This window comes from Lathamus discolor, chromosome 5 (assembly GCF_037157495.1).
Source record: "Lathamus discolor isolate bLatDis1 chromosome 5, bLatDis1.hap1, whole genome shotgun sequence".
NCBI classification, from domain to species: domain Eukaryota; kingdom Metazoa; phylum Chordata; class Aves; order Psittaciformes; family Psittacidae; genus Lathamus; species Lathamus discolor.
In genome coordinates, this window is record NC_088888.1 from 68,254,873 (window position 1) to 68,275,148 (window position 20,276).

At 40.0% G+C, this 20,276-nt stretch overlaps 1 protein-coding gene across 4 annotated transcripts in view; it reads right to left on the reverse strand.

The window, feature by feature from the left end:
- Positions 1-20,276, reverse strand: part of GRIK2 (glutamate ionotropic receptor kainate type subunit 2) — a 405,316-nt gene that overhangs the window by 318,731 nt on the left and 66,309 nt on the right. The window contains exon 1 of one of the 4 annotated variants that reach the window (XM_065681157.1): positions 19,475-19,532. The exons of the other annotated variants lie outside the window; for them this stretch is intronic. The gene's annotated coding sequence lies outside the window, so the exon portion shown is untranslated. Of the gene's footprint in view, positions 1-19,474; positions 19,533-20,276 lie in introns of those variants that run through there. 4 annotated transcript variants of the gene reach the window in all.

Here is a 20,276-nt window from a genome sequence, read left to right on the forward strand (position 1 = left end):
TGTTCAGCTTCTAAACTTCTGAATCAGTGAACCATGACTAAGGAACATCTGTGGCAAGTAGCTATTTCTTTCAGATAGAGAGCTTTAAAGCATACCTTTTGATATAAAAAGGGTCAATAAACATGACAGATACTGGGAACTGCCTTCCATGGAAATGAGTAGGAGTAGCAGGTGTCCATCAGCTGTCAATAGCTGATGTTGACTGCCAGACAAAAGGTATTCAGTAGAAAAACAGTTTTCAAAATGGAAGTCCATGAGGCATTTTACAATATAATTTCAAAGTCACTGATTGTACTAAAATAAATTTGGAACCAGATCTAAAGTTTGAATCTCAAGCAATACTCTTGTACTTTGCTGAATCAAACCTGATATTTTATCATATAAACCACACTTAAGCTGGGGTTGGCGGCATGGTTTGGGGTTTTTTAATATTTTGGTTTTAGCAATTGGATTCTAGATTAGATTTGCAGCTTCCCTATGCAGTAAGCAAGAAGGACTACAACTCAGAAAAAAATATGCTCTGAGCTTAATTTTAATGTTATGTTTTACATAGCATTTTTTCTAAATTAATCTTTCACACAGTGTATTTACTGACATTAACTAGATGTCCAGCTGAACTGACAAAGCATTAAGACAGGAATCAGTATCAAATAGTTTATTCTCAGTGGATCTAGCATGCCATTCTATGGGAAAGTACCATCAGTGTCTGCTGGCATTGATTTAATTAATTACTAATCAGGAACCATGCCAACTGTTTGACACAAGTTAGTATTGGAGCCAACTGTTTGTGGGCACATGCTTAATCACCTCCATGTCAACATGTTTTTGCCCTCAGGTAGAGCAGTAGAATGTCAGCTCTTTCACAGTTCATGAATGAAGAGTTAGATGGGTATGTGAGGGAGGAAAATTACGTTTATGAAAACTTTAAACAATATAGAAGTGCCAAAGAGATCTAATGAGCACAAAAGCAAGAGATCCAAGCCAATTTCCATCTCTAATGAAGGTACCTTCTGCCCTTATAACACACAGAATTGTTATTAAATGTTGCAGTATGTTAACAGTGACAGTTTTCTCAACAAATAAGATTAAACAAGTACTTGCAGTAGCATTTTGAAACCTTATTGTCAACACATTTGTCTTTACAAGAAGGCACATTTTGATCTACACTATCATTCATTAAGGTTGTGGTATTCCAGAACTCTTATATTATGGAATCATAGAATCAGTTAGATTGGAAAAGACCTTTTTAAGATTATCAAGTCCAACCATCACCCCAGGACTGCCAAGACCACCGCTAAACCATGTCACTGAGGGCCTCAGCTACACAGTTTTTGAACACTTCTAGGGACAGTGATTCCATCACTCCCCTGGGAAACCTATTCCAATGCCTGATTACCCTCTCCGTGAAGACATTTTTCCTAATATCCAATCCAACCTTCCCCTGGTACAGCTTGATGCCATTACCTCTTGTCCCATTACTTGTGACATGGGAGAAGAGACCAACCCCCACCTCAGTACAACCTCCTTTCAGGTAGTTGTAGAGAGCGATAAGGTTCCCCCTGAGCCTTCTCTTCTTCAAAATCCAAACTAAACAACCTCAGTTCCCTCAGCTATTCCTTGTAAGACATTCTCCAGACCCTTCACCAGCTTCTTTGCCCTTTTCTAGACCTGCTCCAGCAGTTCAATGTCCTTCTTGTAGTGAGGGGCCCAGAACTGAACACAGTACTCAAGGTGCAGCCTCACCAGTGTCAATACAGGGGGATGACCACTTCCCTGGCACCGCTGACTGTGCTATTTCTGATACAGGCCAGGAGGCTGCTGACCTTCTTGGCTGCCTGGACACAAGCTGGTTCATGTTCAGAAGTCATCAATCAGCACCCCTAGGTCCCTTTCTGCCAAGCAGCTTTCCAGCCACTCTTCCCCAAACCTGTAGTGTTACATGGGGTCGTTGTGACCCAAATGCAGGACTCCACACTTTGCCTTGTTGAACCTCATGCCATTAGCTCCAGTCCATTGATCCATCCTGTCCCCTCTGCAGAGCCTTCTTACCCTCCAGCAAATCAACACTCCATCCAATTTGGTGGATCAGGCTTAGTATAAAGCCATCTCTATAAGCTCTGCTAACTCCTGGGCTAGAATCCTTTACCCCCTTTGGGACAGGTGTAGTCCATCTGCTGCCACCAGGCCTGGTGCTGCATAAATTAACCCATGATCAAAATTCTGGCACTGACACCAGCAATGGAGCTATGAATTAATTAATATGATTTTTCTGACGTTACCATTGTCGTTTGTGACTGGCAGGAGGGACAAGAACACTACTCGGGCAAATACTCTAGCAATACTAGAGTATTCCTTTCAATATGTTTCTGAATAAAATATAAACTTAAAATAAGATTAAAGTGACTGGATCTTAAGTGCCAATACTTATATCTGGAGTACCATACGATTTCGAAGCGATGGTTTACTGTAGAAGTAAATAGCAGAAAATATTAAATATGTAGATCTTCATGGACTACAGCACAAAAAAGACAGTTGTGTTATTTAATAGTATCTGGACACAAAAACCTGACATTTTTCCTAGACAGTGCATGACAATATTAGCCAGATAATTCATATACAAGCCCTGTTTAAAAAAATAAATAAAATCTGACATGTAATTAATGTAATTCCGTAACCAAACTAATTACAAAAATTCTGACTCCTTTTAAAAATATACATATCTCTGCTCAAGTGACCAGAAAAGAACAAATTCAGACTTCTGCGTGTGCTTGGGATTTAAGGATGTGTTGAATGGTGTGGGTTTGTGTGCTGAATAGCAAGAAATCTGAGATAGACCTTATAATAAATAGTCTAAAATATAGCATTAAATTTATTAACTCATACTAAAAGAAAAAGATCAGAGAATGAAGGGGATATGTATTTCATTGAGGCTAAACCGAAACACCTCTAATTTCAATCAGTTTAGCACAACCATCTTGAACGCTTACCCTTAACTTTGCCAAAGCTTTAAGCAGGATGCCAGAGCTTATTGGAAGAAGGGAGGAGACTTAGTGTCTGCTATTCTTGTTCTATACCATCTTCATAGAATCATAGAATAGTTAAGGCTGGAAAGGACCTTAAGATCATCTAGTTCCAAACCCCCTGCCATGGGCAGGGATGCCTCACCCTACACCATGTCACCAAGGCTCTGTCCGACCTGGCCTTGAACACTGCCAGGGATGGAGCGTTTACCACTTCTTTGGGCAACCTGTTCCAGTGCCTCATCACCCTCACAGTAAAGAACTTCTTCCTCATATCTAACCTGAATTTCCCCAGTTTTCATATGAACACATTACCCCTTGTGCTATTACTACAGTCCCTGATGAACAGTCCCTCCCCAGCATCCCTATAGGCCCCACTTCAGATACTGGAAGGCTGCTATGAGGTCTCCACACAGCCTTCTCTTCTCCAGGCTGAACAGCCCCAACCTTCTAAGCCTGTCTTCATACAGGAGGTGCTCCAGCCCCATGATAATCCTCATGGCCCTACTCTGGACATGTTCCAACAGTTCCATGTCCTTTTTATGTTGAGGACACCAGAACTGTGCACAATACTCCCAAGAGTAGAGGGGCAAGATCACCTCTTTCGACCTCCTGGTCGTGCTCCTTTTGATGAAGCCCAGGATACAGTTGGCTTCCTGGGCTGCAAGCGCACACTGCTGGCTCATGTTCAGTTTCTCATCGACCAACACCCCCAAGTCCCTCTCCACAGGGCTGCTCTGAATCTTTTCTCTGCCCAGCCTGTAGTTGTACCTGGGATTATCCAAACCCATGTGCAGGACCTTGCACATTGCATTGCTGAACTTCATGAGGGTGGCATCTGCCCACTTCTCAAGCATGTCAAGGTCCCTCTGGATGGCATCCCAACCCTCCAGCGTATCAATTGAACCAAATAACTTAGTGTCATCAGCAAACTTGCTGATGGTGCACTCAATATAACTGCCCATGTAGCCGACAAAGATGTTGAACAGGATCAGACCCAACACTGACCCCTGACAGACACCACTCATTACCCATCTCCAACTGGACACTGAGCCATTGACTGTGTCTCCCTGCATACAGCCATCCAGTCCATTCTTTATCCACCCAGTGGCCCATCTGAGCATCTCAAGGTTACTTTTATGAAGACTGAAATCTGCTTTCTTTTTCCAGTGAAGAGCAATATAACTATTTTTTCACATTGTTTGGTGGACAAATGTTGTTTAATAATAACTAATACTTCCTGTTAGACTAACGAAATGTTTTCCAAATGGCCTGTAGCTGAAAATGCACACATTGACATGAAAGACAATTTGCTTAGACAGTAATACTTGAATATTGCATGCATAAGTGTGGTTTCTGCTCAACTTTCATTTCTCCCTTAGGACCTGACTATGTAACTTCAGTAGCTCATGATTTTTTTAAAGAAATACAGAAATGAAATCACAAGTAGAGAGGTTTCCTCTTAAAAATTATTTCTAAAAAATATTCTTTTATACCTAATAAAATTCTGAACAGATTCATGACTACATACAGTAGTAAAGAGAAGCATTGTTTATGTATGATCTGTTATAGCAAAGACTCTGTGCAAGTTGAATTCTTCTTTTTTCAGTACTATACCCTGAAGTCTTCCAAACCAGTTTTTCAACTGCAACAGTTTTTATGAGAATTTTACACATAAGACTATAACATGGATGGAAATAGTTTGTACTAAAGTGATGATCTGCAACTAAAGGCCTGACAAAACAAAATACATGCTTTAAATCAGTACTGTTGTAATGTGAGCCAACTATTTAAGGACTTGTGAATCAATTTTCATCTTCAGCTTTGAATTTTAGTGTTTAGATTTCCTAGCTCTTTCCCATTTTAGTATTTACCTGACACTTTGACTTTCTGAAATTTATCTTGCATGGATGTTGATAAGGGAAGAGAAAGAACAATATTGTACTAAATTGTATACGTATTCTGCTATGGCTGAAATTAATTTGCTCATCATCTTATATATTGGACTTAGGGGGGAGGTTGGAGGAAAAAGTCTGGCCTGAGAAACAGTCAAGGTTAAGTAAACATAGTATTTTATATGTGGCAGCATATACAAGTAGGAGAAATTATCAGTCTAGACATCTGGATGCATTTCTTTCTAGGCAATTTAAATTTTTTATTTATACCTGACACAAAACCTGAAATGCTAAAGAAAAAAATTTCCTCCTCAACAGACTGTCCTGGGTTCAGCAGTAGCAGTCATTTTTCTCCTTCTTAGTAGTTTGTGCAGTGCTGTGTTTTTGACTTTCAGCCAGGGAGCAATGCTGATAACACTGATGTTTTTGGTTGTTGCTAAGTAATATTTACCCTGATAAAGGACTTTCTTGGTCTCATGCTCTGTCAGGGAGGAGGTGAAGTTGGGAGGAAGCAGACAGGACACCTGACCCAAACTAGCCAAAGGGGTATTCCATACCACAGCATATCATGCCCACTATATGAACTGGGGGCAGTTACCCGGAAGGCCAAGGTCATTGCTCGGGTAGGGCTGAGTATCGGTCAGAGGGTGGTGAGTAGTTGTATTCTCTCCCCTTGTAATTCCTCTTATCATTATTATTGGTGGTATCAGTAGTGGTTTTGTGTTATACCTTAGTTACTGGACTGTTCTTATCTCAACCCATGGGAGTTCCATTCTTTCAATTCTCCTCCCCATCCCTCTGGGAGCAGGGGGAGGAATAAGAGGGGAGTGACCAATCGGCTGTGTGGTTCTGAGTTACCAGCTGGGCTTAAACCACAAAATAGATTCATATGCAGTGGTTTTCTTATCCCCCATCTCCACTTTCTTGTCTTTTCTTCCTACCTATAAAAAGTGTTTTAATAAGGAATAATATTTGGTTTCTAGTCTAAGCAGAAGGGAATGAAACATTAAGGGAAATGTAAAGATAAGAGTATCTCATTTGTAATTTAACAGGCTGTGCAACAAAAAGTTCAAAAATCTAATTAATCATATACTTTTGTTATCTGATAGTTGACACTGTGCCTAGAACAGTATTCAGATGGACAAGACTCCCATTAAGTAAAATGAGTTTCAGAACATAGAAAAAGGCAAGATCAGTATTTGTGAATGTACTTCAAAATGTATTTCTGTACCACATTAACATTTGTGCACCCTGGTGATGCAATTTGGTCATTAGACTATTAACACAACATCACTGTAATAAGTCAGTACTTCACTGTTGCTTCTTGCTGCTCAACTTTCAGTATGAGAAGGCAAAAGAAATCTCTGCATGTCATCTAGAATTTTGTTAATATTTTATATTCTCACAAAATCTTCTTTGAAAATTATTCTTGATTTGTTTACCAACATACTCATGAAAGTGAATGGCTGTAAATGAAGTTTATAAATGCCACTGTATTTACTAGATGTTTCTGAAGTGTCACAATGATTTACATTATGGAGAGAAAACACATTAGCAAAAGCTGCTGATGCCTAATGGTAGATTCCACCCTTTTCACAATACTATAAAACAGCATCAGTAATGATGCCAAGATGAGATCCTAAGTTATGGTGTCAAATAATTCTACAACGGTTTAGGAGGAATGTGAAAAGATACAAAAGAAAAAAAAATCTTAAGAAAGCAAAAAAAGCAGGAAGAAAAAGTGAAGAATCACACTTGTGCAACGAATGGCTAATCTAGACATTACAAATACAAACTGAAACTTGCCTGCACAACCTCATATGAAAAGAAAAGAAAAGGTAGAGTTCAGGATATATAGAATACACAAAAAGAGACTTGACATTTTATGGAATGTGTGAGGAGAATAATTCTAACCTTGCAGGAAGTTAGACTGGATGAGTGACCTTCTCTCATGTTGTTGGGTTCCATTCATGTCCGTTAATTGAAACTTTTCCCTGCATGGTGAGGTTTTGATTCAAAACTGGCTCAGGTGTGTAACAGCATACCCTCTAAGTAAAGACTGTCAGAATTTCCCAGTTTTAACCTACTTTCAGTTTCAGAAAAAGATTCTTGCAACAACATACTTTTTTAAATAGCTAATTATTATTTTTCCAGACTTTTTTCCATAGTTAGCTACAAGTTTCTTGTTCCATCTTGTCTTAGCAACTTTTGTTGCTACACACTAATAAAACTCAACTCATTCAAAATCAAAATTCAGCATGCTATAACGAACAATTCAGATACATTACAAATTGTTAGTGTTCTTAGATATACTCTACCTTGACAAAATATTATCTCTGAAATTCCATAATCTAATGAAACGATCCTGAATTCCCATAACAAGAAATAATGATCACAGAATAATCAGAATGATTTGGGTTTAGAGGGACCTTAAGCATAATCTAGTCTGCTTTGAGGCAAAAACGTGCATTCCAGTGGTAATGTCACGCAGTCGCCCTAAAAGTAGATGCAAAATTAAAGATTTAGTCGGAGAGGGGGGGATTAGCCTTTTGAAATGCTATACTAATTTGATAATCACTTTTCAAACAAACTTTTTTGTGGAAGAAAATTAAATCATAGGAAAGCCCACATTCTTAATGCTTTACCCCTTAAAAAAAAAAAAAAAGGAGAATATACCCATATTAGTATATTAGTTTATTTACTACATTAGCTCAGAAATTGTCAAAAAAATTACAATTTTTATATAGTCATAGCTCAGAAATTGTAACCACTTGTTCCCTTCAAAGCTTGTATTTGCCCACTTATTAAACGCCAAATTGGTCTACTGAGAATAAACCCTCCAAAACCAATAAAAAATAATTTTGTCCTCCTGAAGAAAAAATTCGTAATTCAGTATTCTTTTTTCTATCCTCTTAAGATACTCTATGCGTTTAAGATACTTTTAGTGTTTTAACTTAACTTAAATAAACCTGAACCTACTTCTTGACAATAATAGGACAATATCTCTCACCGATGTTCCTGCAAAAAGAGCTAAGTAAAATAATCTCATCGTATGTTTCTGTCTTAGAAACATAGCTCCTGTACTTATCTATCCATTGTAATCCTTCTTGCATGCACCCATCCTGAGTAAGTATATCTCAGAATGTCACAGGCAGTGACAATTAAAAGTTCTATGGTAATCATTTTTGTCATCCTCCTTCATAACCAATTTGGGCAGGATTAGAAAGCAGCATATTAAAAGCCAAGATCACCGGCTCATTATGAAAGTTGTGCTAAAATTACCGGTGATTTTCTATCAAGAGATAAAGATTTAAAGTATAAAGTAAGGCTTGAGACTGGAAATGCTTTCGTGTATAAAAATAGTTTAGACAAAGCAGCCAAATCAGTGGCTGCTTCCTATTTAGCATGTGAATTGGAAACCAAGCTACTTTCATTTGTCAGGTAGAGAAAAGGATACAGAAAACTAGTGTTATCCCTGAAGTAAAGCCATCCACATTTCTATGCTGTGGTTCTATACTGCTGACACATAGAATGGTTTTAATGCGTTTAAAGAAACTTTTAATGCAACTTCTTCAGCAAGAAGGAAAAGGGAGTCAACAGGGAAATGTCTCAAAAAGAAATATTACTACAATTTTTATAAAAGAAGCAAGGCAGCAATTTGAAAGGAAATGTGATGCTAACAAGTAATGCATCACATTAGTGAACTACATACTGTGATTAAAATTTAATAATGCAGTGCAAGCTTCACTTGCTTACTGCAACTCAATAGGTTACACATAGTTGTGTCTATTTTGTGAGCTAAATGAGTACCCCGAAACCCATGTTAAATCATAACCTAAGGGACTGGGAAATGTCACTAGACTAACAGAGATGATCTTTAACTGCAAGTCAAATTAAGCTTATACTGAAAACCTTAGAGATTCTTTAAAACATACTTGTCACTTGTAGTCATACAAATAGTTCTTAGTGATTTTTATTTATGTGTGGGTTTTTCATACTTTGCATTTAGAGTAGTGACATGCTGACAATATGGAGGTTGTTTAATAATAACCTTAGCAGCATCTCACCTCTCTGCTCTCAGCTTGTGAAGATAGAAACATCCTATGTGTAAAAGCCTCCCATTACATTTTCTTTTACTACCATCTGAATATTTCAAGGTTTGCACAGTGGGTGCAAACATTAGATATTTAACCCTTCTATCTTCTCTAATATGTTGCTTACACAACAATTGTTCTTATGAATAAAATGTCACTTAACCTCAAATACACCATATAGGCAAGTTTATCTACTGAATACTTGATATAGTAATTGGCTAATTAGCTTTCCTACACATTCTCTGAGGACACTCTTAATATACACCAACCTTACAGAGAGTAGAAACCTATCAAGGAAGATCACTGAAATAGCCAAGGTCATTGGAAACATCCTTGCCAGACACATTAAAAATGAGCTGGCTTATGTCCTGTGCTTAGACCATGTCACTTAGTAGTGAAAATCTTTAAAAAAAAAATAATTTTACATCCAGAGCATATGGTGCATCATAACAATTGTCTGCAACAGTTCCTGAAAGCTATTTGGAATAACAGCTGTTGCATGGCATGGAGGTGGGAGGGGAGCAGTTGGAGTGGGAAACAGTTGGAGCAGGGAACAGTTGGAGCAGGAAACACCGTTTTAATGGTAGAGAATGAAAGCAACCCATTTTGCTTAAAGTTATTTATATTATTATCTTGTGTTTACAAGATGTCTTTAGCATGAAGGATGCTAAAGTATTTTACAATCATAAGGCCCGGCATAAGGCAAGGACAATAATATAATTCTATAGAACTGCAGGGTTAGTGCAGCTAACAAAATTACATGGCATGTTGCTTCTGGCCATACAAGCTGCCAGGCCAAGCTGTACCCAAATAAACACTTCATCAGTTTGAGTGGTTTGGGGAGAAGTAGTCACCTGAAAATCCTGCATACAGGCAGGCAGAAGCAAGATAGATGTGTTTCTTATGTCTGACAGTTATTACATTTTGAACTAATGTGGACAGAAAGATTTAATTTCTTCTCTTGTCTGCAAGGGTAAGACTGAAAAATCTGCCAGTGCCCCAGGGAGACTAAGCATGTCTGCACAGTAGGCTCACAAGCACAGGTACACAATGTGCATACGCAGCTGGCTATACAGAGTGGCACAGAAACAGCATTCACATGAACACAAGCAGCACAAACAGCCTCATCCTTGTGCTTGGAGGAGCATGAAACTTTCACGGCTGATCACATTCCTGTGGCAGCCCAAAGAGTAGTCAGATCAGACTATTACTCAGGCTCCCCATCTGTCCTGTGATCCTTTGTATGGGTGCAGAGAAAAGCATTTTTATTATGCAGCCTAACAGTATGGAACTTTCCACATTACAACACCAGCCATTAAAGATGCAAAATACGCTTAAAACCCCTTGTATCTTTTGTAGCATCTGTTTTTTTCTAAGCAAGAAAAAAAAAAATCTTTTTTTTATATCAGTTACTCAAGGATGTCATATGAGTTCACAGGTCTGCTTAGACAGAATATCTTGCAGATTTGTGATTCAAATGGGCTTATGAAACTAGTTGAAAAAGACTCATTTTTACACAAATGTAATGCCACAGCAACTAGAATACAAAACTTTTCTGGGCCAGCACAAGTTAGGGATATCAGTATTTTCCAGTATACTGCAAAGTCTCCAAACATTTGGACTGATGGTACTCTTCTTCAGCACCAATTCACTCTATTAGAAACTTATAATATCACAGAATCACAGAATCCCAAGGGTTGGAAGGGACCTCAAAAGATCATCTAGTCCAACCCCCCTGCAAGAGCAGGGTAACCTACAGTACATCACACAGGAACTTGTCCAGGCGGGCCTTGAATATCTCCAGTGTAGGAGACTCCACAACCCCCCTGGGCAACCTGTTCCAGTGCTCTGTCACTCTTACAGTAAAGAAGTTCTTCCTGATGTTAACGTGGAACTTCCTATGCTCCAGTTTACACCCATTGCCCCTTGTCCTATCACTGGATATCACTGAAAAAAGCCTAGCTCCATCATCCTGACACCTACCCTTTACATATTTGTAAACATTGATGAGGTCACCCCTCAGTCTCCTCTTCTCCAAGCTAAAGAGACCCAGCTCCCTCAGCCTCTCCTCATAAGGGAGATGTTCCACTCCCTTAATCATCTTTGTGGCTCTGCGCTGGACTCCTTCAAGCAATTCCCTGTCCTTCTTGAACAGAGGGGCCCAGAACTGGACGCAATATTCCAGATGCGGCCTCACCAAGGCTGAGTAGAGGGGGAGGAGAACCTCTCTTGACCTACTAACCACTCCCTTTCTAATGCACCCTAAGATGCCATTTGCCTTCTTGGCCACAAGAGCACATTGCTGGCTCATGGTCATCCTCCTATCCACCAGGACCCCCAGGTCCCTTTCCCCTTCGCTACTTTCCAGCAGGTCAACCCCCAACCTGTACTGGTACATGGGGTTGTTCTTCCCCAGATGCAAGACTCTACACTTGCCCTTGTTAAATTTCATCAAGTTTCTCCCCGCCCAACTCTCCAGCCTGTCCAGGTCTCGCTGAATGGCAGCACAGCCTTCTGGTGTGTCAGCCACTCCTCCCAGTTTTGTGTCATCAGCAAACTTGCTGATGGTGCACTCAGTTCCCTCATCCAGGTCATTGATGAAAATATTAAACAGCACCGGCCCCAGCACCGACCCCTGAGGAACTCCACTAGTCACAGACCTCCAGCTAGATTCTGCGCCATTGACCACAACTCTCTGCCTTCTTCCTTTCAACCAGTTCTCGATCCACCTCACTACTTGATCGTCAAGCCCACACTTCTTTAGCTTACCTATGAGGATGCTGTGGGAGACAGTATCAAATGCCTTACTGAAATCAAGAAAAACTACATCTACCGCTCTACCATCATCCCTCCACCTAGTCACTTCCTCATAGAAGGCTATAAGGTTGGTCATACATGACTTCCCCCTCATAAAACCATGTTGGCTGTTCTTAATGACCCCCTCGTCCTTGATATGCCTAGTGATGGAGTCAAGAATAAGTTGTTCCATCATCTTTCCAGGGATGGAGGTAAGGCTGACCGGTCTATAATTACCCGGGTCCTCCTTCTTGCCCTTCTTATAGATTGGTGTGACCTTTGCCATCCGCCAATCCTCAGGCACCTCGCCCGTTTCCCACGACTTACCAAAGATGATGGAAAGTGGCCTAGCAATGACCTCCGCCAGCTCCCTCAGCACCCGTGGGTGCATTCCATCCGGACCCATCGATTTACAGATGTCCAGATTGCATAGCTGATCCCTAACCCAATCCTCATCTACCAAAGCAAACTCCTCCTTTGTCCTGACTCCTTCTGGGGCTATAGAAATCCGGGGCCCTCGGGGAGAGTCTGCAGGAGTAAAGACAGAGGCAAAGAAGGCATTCAGCACCTCTGCCTTCTTTATATCCTCTGTCTCCAGGGCACCCACTTCGTTCAGCAGTGGGCCTATATTGCCTCTTGTGTTAGTTTTATTTGCTATGTATTTGAAGAAGCCCTTTCTATTGTCTTTAACCCGACTAGCAAGATTGAGTTCCAAGGAGGCCTTAGCTGTCCTAATTGCCTCCCTACATCCTCTAACAACTGTCCTATATTCCTCCCAAGCGGCCAGCCCCTCCTTCCATAATCCATAGATTCTCCTTTTCCACTTGAGTTTGCCCAGCAGCTCCTTGTTTAACCACGCCGGTCTCCTAGATCCCTTACTTGACTTCCTACTCATTGGGACGCTCCGATCCTGAGCTTGGAAGAAGCGGTCCTTGAATGCTAACCAACTATCTTGAGCCCCTTTACCGCCTAGTACACTTTCCCATGAGACTTCCCTTAGCAGTTGACTGAAAAGGCCAAAGTTGGCCCTTCGGAAATCCAGAACTGTGGCTTTGCTAGGTATTCTATTCCTCCCACACAGGATCCTAAACTCCACCATCTCATGGTCACTGCAGCCAAGGCTGCCATTGACCGTCACCACTTCGACCAAACCTTCCTTGTTGGCGAGTACTAAATCTAGCAGCGCTGCTCCCCTAGTTGGTACGTCCACCATTTGCATTAAGAAATTATCATCAATGCACTCGAGGAACCTCCTAGACTGTGAATGACTGGCTGTGTGAGTCTTCCAGCAAATATCGGGGTAAAGTCCCCCACGACGACTAAGGCATGTAGTCGCGAGGCTACTTCCAGTTGCCTGTAGAAAGCCTCATCAACTCCTTCGTCCTGATCAGGAGGTCTGTAATAGACCCCCACAACTGTATCACCCGTGCCAGTCTGCCCCTTGATTCGTACCCACAGACATTCCACCTGCTCCTCATCCGACCCCGGACAGAACTCAATACATTCTAGTTGCTCTCTCACGTAAAGAGCAACTCCACCACCTCGCTTCGCTGACCTATCTTTCCTAAAAAGGACATAGCCATCCATGACCACATTCCAGTCATGTGAACTGTCCCACCATGTCTCTGTAATCGCCACTAGATCATAACCTTTAGCCCGCACACAGACTTCTAACTCCTCCTGTTTATTCCCCATGCTGCGTGCATTGGTGTACAGGCATTTCAGGGAGCCAGTCCTAGTACCCTTTTTCCCCTGCGGGACAGGGTCTAAAGAGCTATCCTTTCCCACAAGTGAAACAAGAGATTGATAGTCCTCCTTAGCCCGCCATCCTTCAATCCCTAGCATGTTCCTCTTGGGCTTGTCCCCAACAGGCCCAGTTAAATCCCCTCCCCCCTTCATAACTAGTTTAAAGCCCTGTCAATAAGCCCTGCTAACTCCTGCCCCAAAACCCTTTTTCTTCTCTGGGACTGGTGTATCCCGCCTGTCACCAGCAAACCAGGTGTCCCATACAGCAGCCCGTGACTGAAAAACCCAAACCCCTGCCTTTGGCACCAGTCACGTAGCCATACATTAACCTGCAGAGTCTTCTTATATATCCCTTCACCCTCGCTTGCAACAGGTATGGAGGCAAACACCACTTGCGCTCCAGACCCTTTAACCAGCCGTCCCAGGGCCCTGAAGTCTCTCTTCATTGCCCTTACGTTCCTCGTAATAATTTCGTCACTGCCAACCTGAAAAACCAGCAGCGGATAGTAGTCAGACGGCTGCACCAGTTCAGAGAGTTTCTTTTTAACATCTCTAATCCGAGCCCCAGGCAGGCAGCAGACCTCCCTGTGGGGTGGATCCGGTCGACAAATGGGCCCTTCTGTTCCCCTCAGAAGGGAGTCACCCACCACAATTACTCTTCTATATCTATGAATATTTAGTGAAGAGACATCTTTCCTTAAAGTCACTATCTTTTGCAATGCATATGTATACCAACAAATGAATTGTTTACTAATGCAAAAAAAAAGGAAAAATTAGAAAACTTAACTACAAGCACTAAGAAAAAATTTTTGAAGTGTGAAAAATCCATTATTCTCTAAATTAATTTTGAGTAAACTAATTCATAAAGATATAATCTTCAGAAAGATAGTTCTCCCTGAAGTCAGTGGCAGTTTTATTTGTTCAGTGCATGTGAACAAATAAAAGGCCTCTTTGCTCATCATAATTTAAGAGTCTAATTTAAATAATTATGTTTAAAATATATAAATATTGTTGTTTGGAGTAAATACAACTATTTAATATTACAATTATTAAAAATCAAAATTATGAAGTATGGAATTCAAGGTATCCAAGATTATTAAGGACTCTCTGCAAACAAGCAGCTGAGATTTAACACCTTTCTGTTAGAAACCTGAATATTAATTAGACATTGAGAATCTCTGAGGCTATAACATTCAAGGGGAAAATCTCTATATTTCATATTTCCTTAGAAGTCTCATACTGATGTTAGCTTCATATATCTACTCCAGAATAAAGGATTTCTGAGGGTGAAAAAAAAGATAAAGAAAAAGTATTGGTGGAAAATAAATTAGAAAAAAATGTCACATTGACATAATCCCTACTTTTATCTGTTTGACATTTTTATCCAGCAGTATTTATATTTTTTACTCTTATGTTATCAGAAATAATTTTAGCCAAATTACTTTTCCAAGACAGAAAGTCTATAGTGAATTGCTTTTTTTAAATGTATTTATTCCCCCTCAAAGCTATTCCAATAATTTTGGCCAATTAGCAAAGCAAACAATTGGATGCCAGCTATCTCAGGTTCGTTTTCAGTCTCTGCCAATGACATGTTTGAATTGCATCATTTTTTCTTTATTTTCATTCTTATCCTAAGCTTCATTTTCCTGCATATTATAAAGCAGACAAAGCTTCTAATTACATGACTGTATAGCATAATATTGCAAAGGTCTTAGCTGGGTCAGTAGGTCTAACTGCATTTAGAATAAATAAATAAATAAATGGGATAGTCTTGGTGTATGCACCATATATTAACTTCTAACTTCAGAGACTTGATATAATTTATATTTTATTATTTATAGTGTGCTCTATTAGGCTTAAGTGAAGTTACTATGTTCTCCTGAATTATCAGTTCACAGATCTGTACAGAAAACTGCTTCTCCCTGTTTATATACACCAAACATTCATGTGTGTTTCCTCATTACAGAGCTTACAAAAAAGATTAGGCTCTTGCCTACAGTACATTATAGAACCACATGCTTTGTGAAATATTTTTGTTGCAAACAATATTATTGTGTTCATCAAAATATTAGAAGCTATTTCTCTGAGTATTAATGTATTGGGTTTTTATTAGGCAAGTCTGAAAAGCTATGAATTGAAGAGTTGACACATGTTTTTAAAATTTAGCAGAGAACCAATTACAACACCTAAGATTATGTGCTGTCCTTGTAGCATAAGATAAAACCAGTAATCCAAATAAACTTTATGAAGTGTATGAAGAGTCATGGAAAGTGAATACATTGGGATCATTCTACACAAGAAACAAGTGTGAGAAATATATTTCTTATCTATGCTAGCCAACATGATCCCATGAAACAGATTGTACACATGGTAGGATCTTTTTCTTGTGTAATTGCAACCTAAAGTACTCCCCTCTGAATACTGGCAATGTAATCTAGACTGTAATCTAAATTATACGTGGACACTGCCACTTAGTGGACCAGTCTCTTGGTCACTTGGACCAGTCACTTAGCCACTGGACTGTAACCTGAAACCTTTGTCACCGAACCATGCTATAAATGGTCTAGGAGCTAAAGGACACCCAATGCATGAAGTGAGCTAAGACTTAATGACTGCCTGCTACCAAAGATGCAGTAGTCCTGCTCCTCCATATACATCTAAACCAGTCTTTTCATCCAGGCTCTCATTGCTTCCAAAATATTGTTTCTGACACTTGTTGGATTCTTCAGTGAGTTCATTTAATTCACTAAGTAGCAGAAAACCAACCACATAAAAAACACCTAAAACTGGTGGCTAGGCAAGCTACACTGGCTCCCTGGGTGTGGAGACAGACAAGGGTCAGGAATAACACAAGGGAGAGAACAGGTTCACAAAGCTGGGAGCAGGAGGCAGAAGGTAATCAACAGCATCATGCTACTAAGCTACCAAAAAGGAGTCACACGTAACCCAGTTGTGGCAAATAAGCATTAAGTGATTCCCTTTCCTTAAAATACAGAACACCAGCTGACAAAAATGCAGAAAAGAACAATCTTTTGAGATGTAACCAAAACGGGTGAGAGCAGCAACAGGAACAATGACAGCAACATGTCTTCTGTAAAACAGTCACTTGGGTACAAGGTATAGAAGCTCTAAGAGGAAAGTACTCAGTATTTTTTGTGTATGTGTTTTTACTTTTCTCAATTAAAAAAAATACCTTAGAGCTGTTAATTTTTTTAATGTTGAATATATTAATATAATAATTAATCTTATTTAATATCTTCATCAGCAACAGACTGTGGGATTGAGTACACCCTCAACAAGTTTGCAAATATCAAGCTGAGTGGTGCAGCTGATTCAGTAGAGGGAAGGGATGCCATCCAGGACACTGACAGGCTTGACAGGTGGGCCTGTGCAAATCTCATGAAGTTCAACAAAGCCAAGGGTCCTCTAGCTGGCCTGGACCATTTCCCAACATCAGTACAGATAGGCTGGATGAGAGCAGCCTGCCAGAGAATGACTTGCTGAAAGTGGTGGACAAAAAAAATATACATTAGACAGAAGCTGGCAGTGTACACATGGAGCCCAGAAAGCCAGCCATACACTGCACTGCATAAAAAGAAACATGTCAAGGAAGGTGATTTTTCCACTCTACTCAGCTCTGGTGAGACCCCACCTGGAGTATTGCATCCATCTCTTGAGCCCCAAGCACAAGAAAACCATGGACCTGTTAAAGCAGATCTAAAGGAGGTCCACAAAAAATGGTCAAAAGGCTGGAACACCTTTCCTGTGAGGAAAGGCTGTGTTGGTGTTGTTCCACACAGAGAGAAGGCTACAGGAGGACCTTGTTGCAAGGCTTATAGGAACAGAACAAGCAATGGGTTTAAACTGAAAGAGGGTAGTTTTAGACTGGATACAAAGAAGAAATTTATTTATTATGAAGGTGGTGAGACACTGGAATTGATGGTCCAGGGAAGTTCTGGATGCCCCATTGTTTGAAGTGTTCAAGGCCAGTTTGGACAGAGCTTTCAGCAACCTGATCTAGTGAAAGATATCCCTGTCTATGGCAGGTGGGTTGGACTAGGTGATCTCCAGAAGTCCCTTCCAACACAAACCAGTCAATGAGTCTATCATCCAAGCATATCATTGTTGTATTACAAACCAGGAGGTCTGTAAGACATTCCTAAAGAGCTACTGATAACCTAAACAGACAAAAAGTTACCTTAATACTGTATAATCCAATCAACACATATATTAGTATTAATTATATATATATGTGTGCGTGTAAAACCTTGAGAGTAAAAGGATTAAGTGTTAGTAGCTGGAGAGTATACACTACAAGCTTGTTGTGGTTTAACTGTATCAACTAAACACCATACAGCTGCTCACTCACTCCCTGCCCCACTGTGGAATGGGAGAGTTGGAAGGATAGAAGCGAGAAAACTTGTGGGTTGTGATAAAGACAGTTTAATAAGTAAAGCAAAAGCCATATGCATAACCAAAGCAAAACAAGTAATCCATTCACTACTTCTTGTCAGCAGGCAAGATGTTCAGCCATCTCCAGGAAAGCAGGGCTGTCGTGTACTAGTTACTTGGGAAGACAAACACCACCACTCTAAACACTCCACACCTGTCACTCTCTCCCCAATTTCCTTCTTTCCCCAACTTTATATATTGAACACCATATGGTCTGGGATATCCCTTCGATCAATTGTGTTCAGTTGTCCTGACAACTGTCCCCTCCCAGCTTCTTCTACTTCCCAAACCTCCTCTTCTCCTCGTGGGAAGAGAAGCAGAAAAGGCCTTGACTCTGTGTAAGCATTGTTCAGCAATAACTAAAATATCCCTGTGTTATTAATTCTGTTTCCAGCACTGAGACAAGGGGGACACAAAATGGAATATATAAACCTTTAGAATCAGTTTTGAGTAATGTTACATTTGATGGCTTTGTAACAGTAGCAGTGGAAAATTACTAAAGTGCATGATACAAAAAAAAAAAAAAAAATAGAATGCAGCTAGAGAACACACTGAGCATTCTTGTACAAGATAAATTGTTATAGTTGACACAGTTTTAAGAAAAACAATCTAGAAGAACAGGACACCAGGATAAGGAGTATCTGGGAATGGCAGGTGTCCAGGATGGGCTACAGTTAAAGTAACTGATAAGTAGGAGGATAGGAAGATTATTATGTCTCTGATGCTAACGAACCAATTAAACTGGTATAAGCATCTACTGCGCGTGGTCCAAAGGCTGCCAGAAGTCATGAAGATTGTTGGAAGAAGTAAACGTCCCTCAGAGACCACCACCACAATACTGTACGCATGCGGGGAACTTTCTGGAAAATGACGTAATGTATGTATGCCCAGGGACTATATAAGGACGGCTTGTGTAGCAACAGAGAGACGCACGTTAGGAGGAGCTATCCCCTGTGTCTCCCGGTGCCGCAATAAAGAATACCTGCTTGTCAGCTTGAAAACTTTGTTGGCAAGTTTGTTCCTGGAGTTTTCTCCGAATCAGCACGAACCCAAAACATAGCTCCACCCTAGCTGCTGTGAAGAAAATTAATCCTATCCCAGCCAAAACCAGCACAAAACTCCTTTCCTTAGCTAAACTGAGGGCATACATTCTTTTTCATGTGCCTGACCTTTGAAATAAAAACTGCTGTTTCAAAGTTACTTTTTTTTCAAAGTCAAGTCCTTCACCGATTCCAAAATCAGCAAGCATAGTCTACTGATTAATTTACCATTCAAAGCAGTCTATTTTACTCTTCCTAAAAGGAAAGACAGCTAGATTTATAACATTCCATTTTCTTATTTGACTCACCATTCAGTTCCTTACTTGGCAAACTGCTTTATACCAATTAATGTAGATTCACATTTTCATCAAAAATTTTCATATTGAAACTTTATCAAAACCTATCTATGACTGCCAGAAGAAACTGCTCACCTTCTATTCTTGCAAAACCTTTGTTGAAAACCACTGACAGATGGTTCTGTACTGTCAAAGAAATTGCGGGGGGGAGGGGGGGGCGCGCAGGGATTGACAAAGCATCGGAGAAGACACATCCCTTCACCTTTCACATTAAAAGAAGTAGATTTACACGTTAGGCTTTAAAAGTATGCTTGATCTAAATCTTAGCAGATGGACTGGATTTAGCTGATTTAATGGTTCTGTGTCAGCTGGTATCATGTGAAGGTAATTAGGGTTATCAGCAATCAGAAGAAATGTGAAGACACTTTGAATTTGAAATTTCTGAATCTTATCCTTTAAGAATTAAAAGAATTCTGCTTTATTACCCTTTTCCCCAAAGGTTGTCTGTATTTTCATTTCGGGCAGATGTAAAGAATATAAATTCTTTTAAAATTCAGAATAAGAGTTCTCTGTTCCCAGAATCCTCATCCTTCTGCTTTGGTCAAGTCTCAGAAAAGCCTATTTTGGCACCTAGAGTTAACAGCACAATCTCCTAGAGCAAAAAACCACTCAGTCCTTTTGCTCTTTCTCTGTTATATTTGTCAGTCTCATATCTTAACATTGTCAAATCAGGGTTTTTTTCTGTATGAACTACAAAAAGTGGGAAAAAAAAAAAAGAAAGAATAGAATTAATATGAAACCAAACTCTTCTACACAATCCAAAGATCAACAGGATGCCATAAACTGGCATTTTGAAACAAAGTCTTTAAACTTCCTCCTTAAAGTACTCCTACAGGTCTATATTCTGAAATGTACAATTAATTGACTGTCATGCACT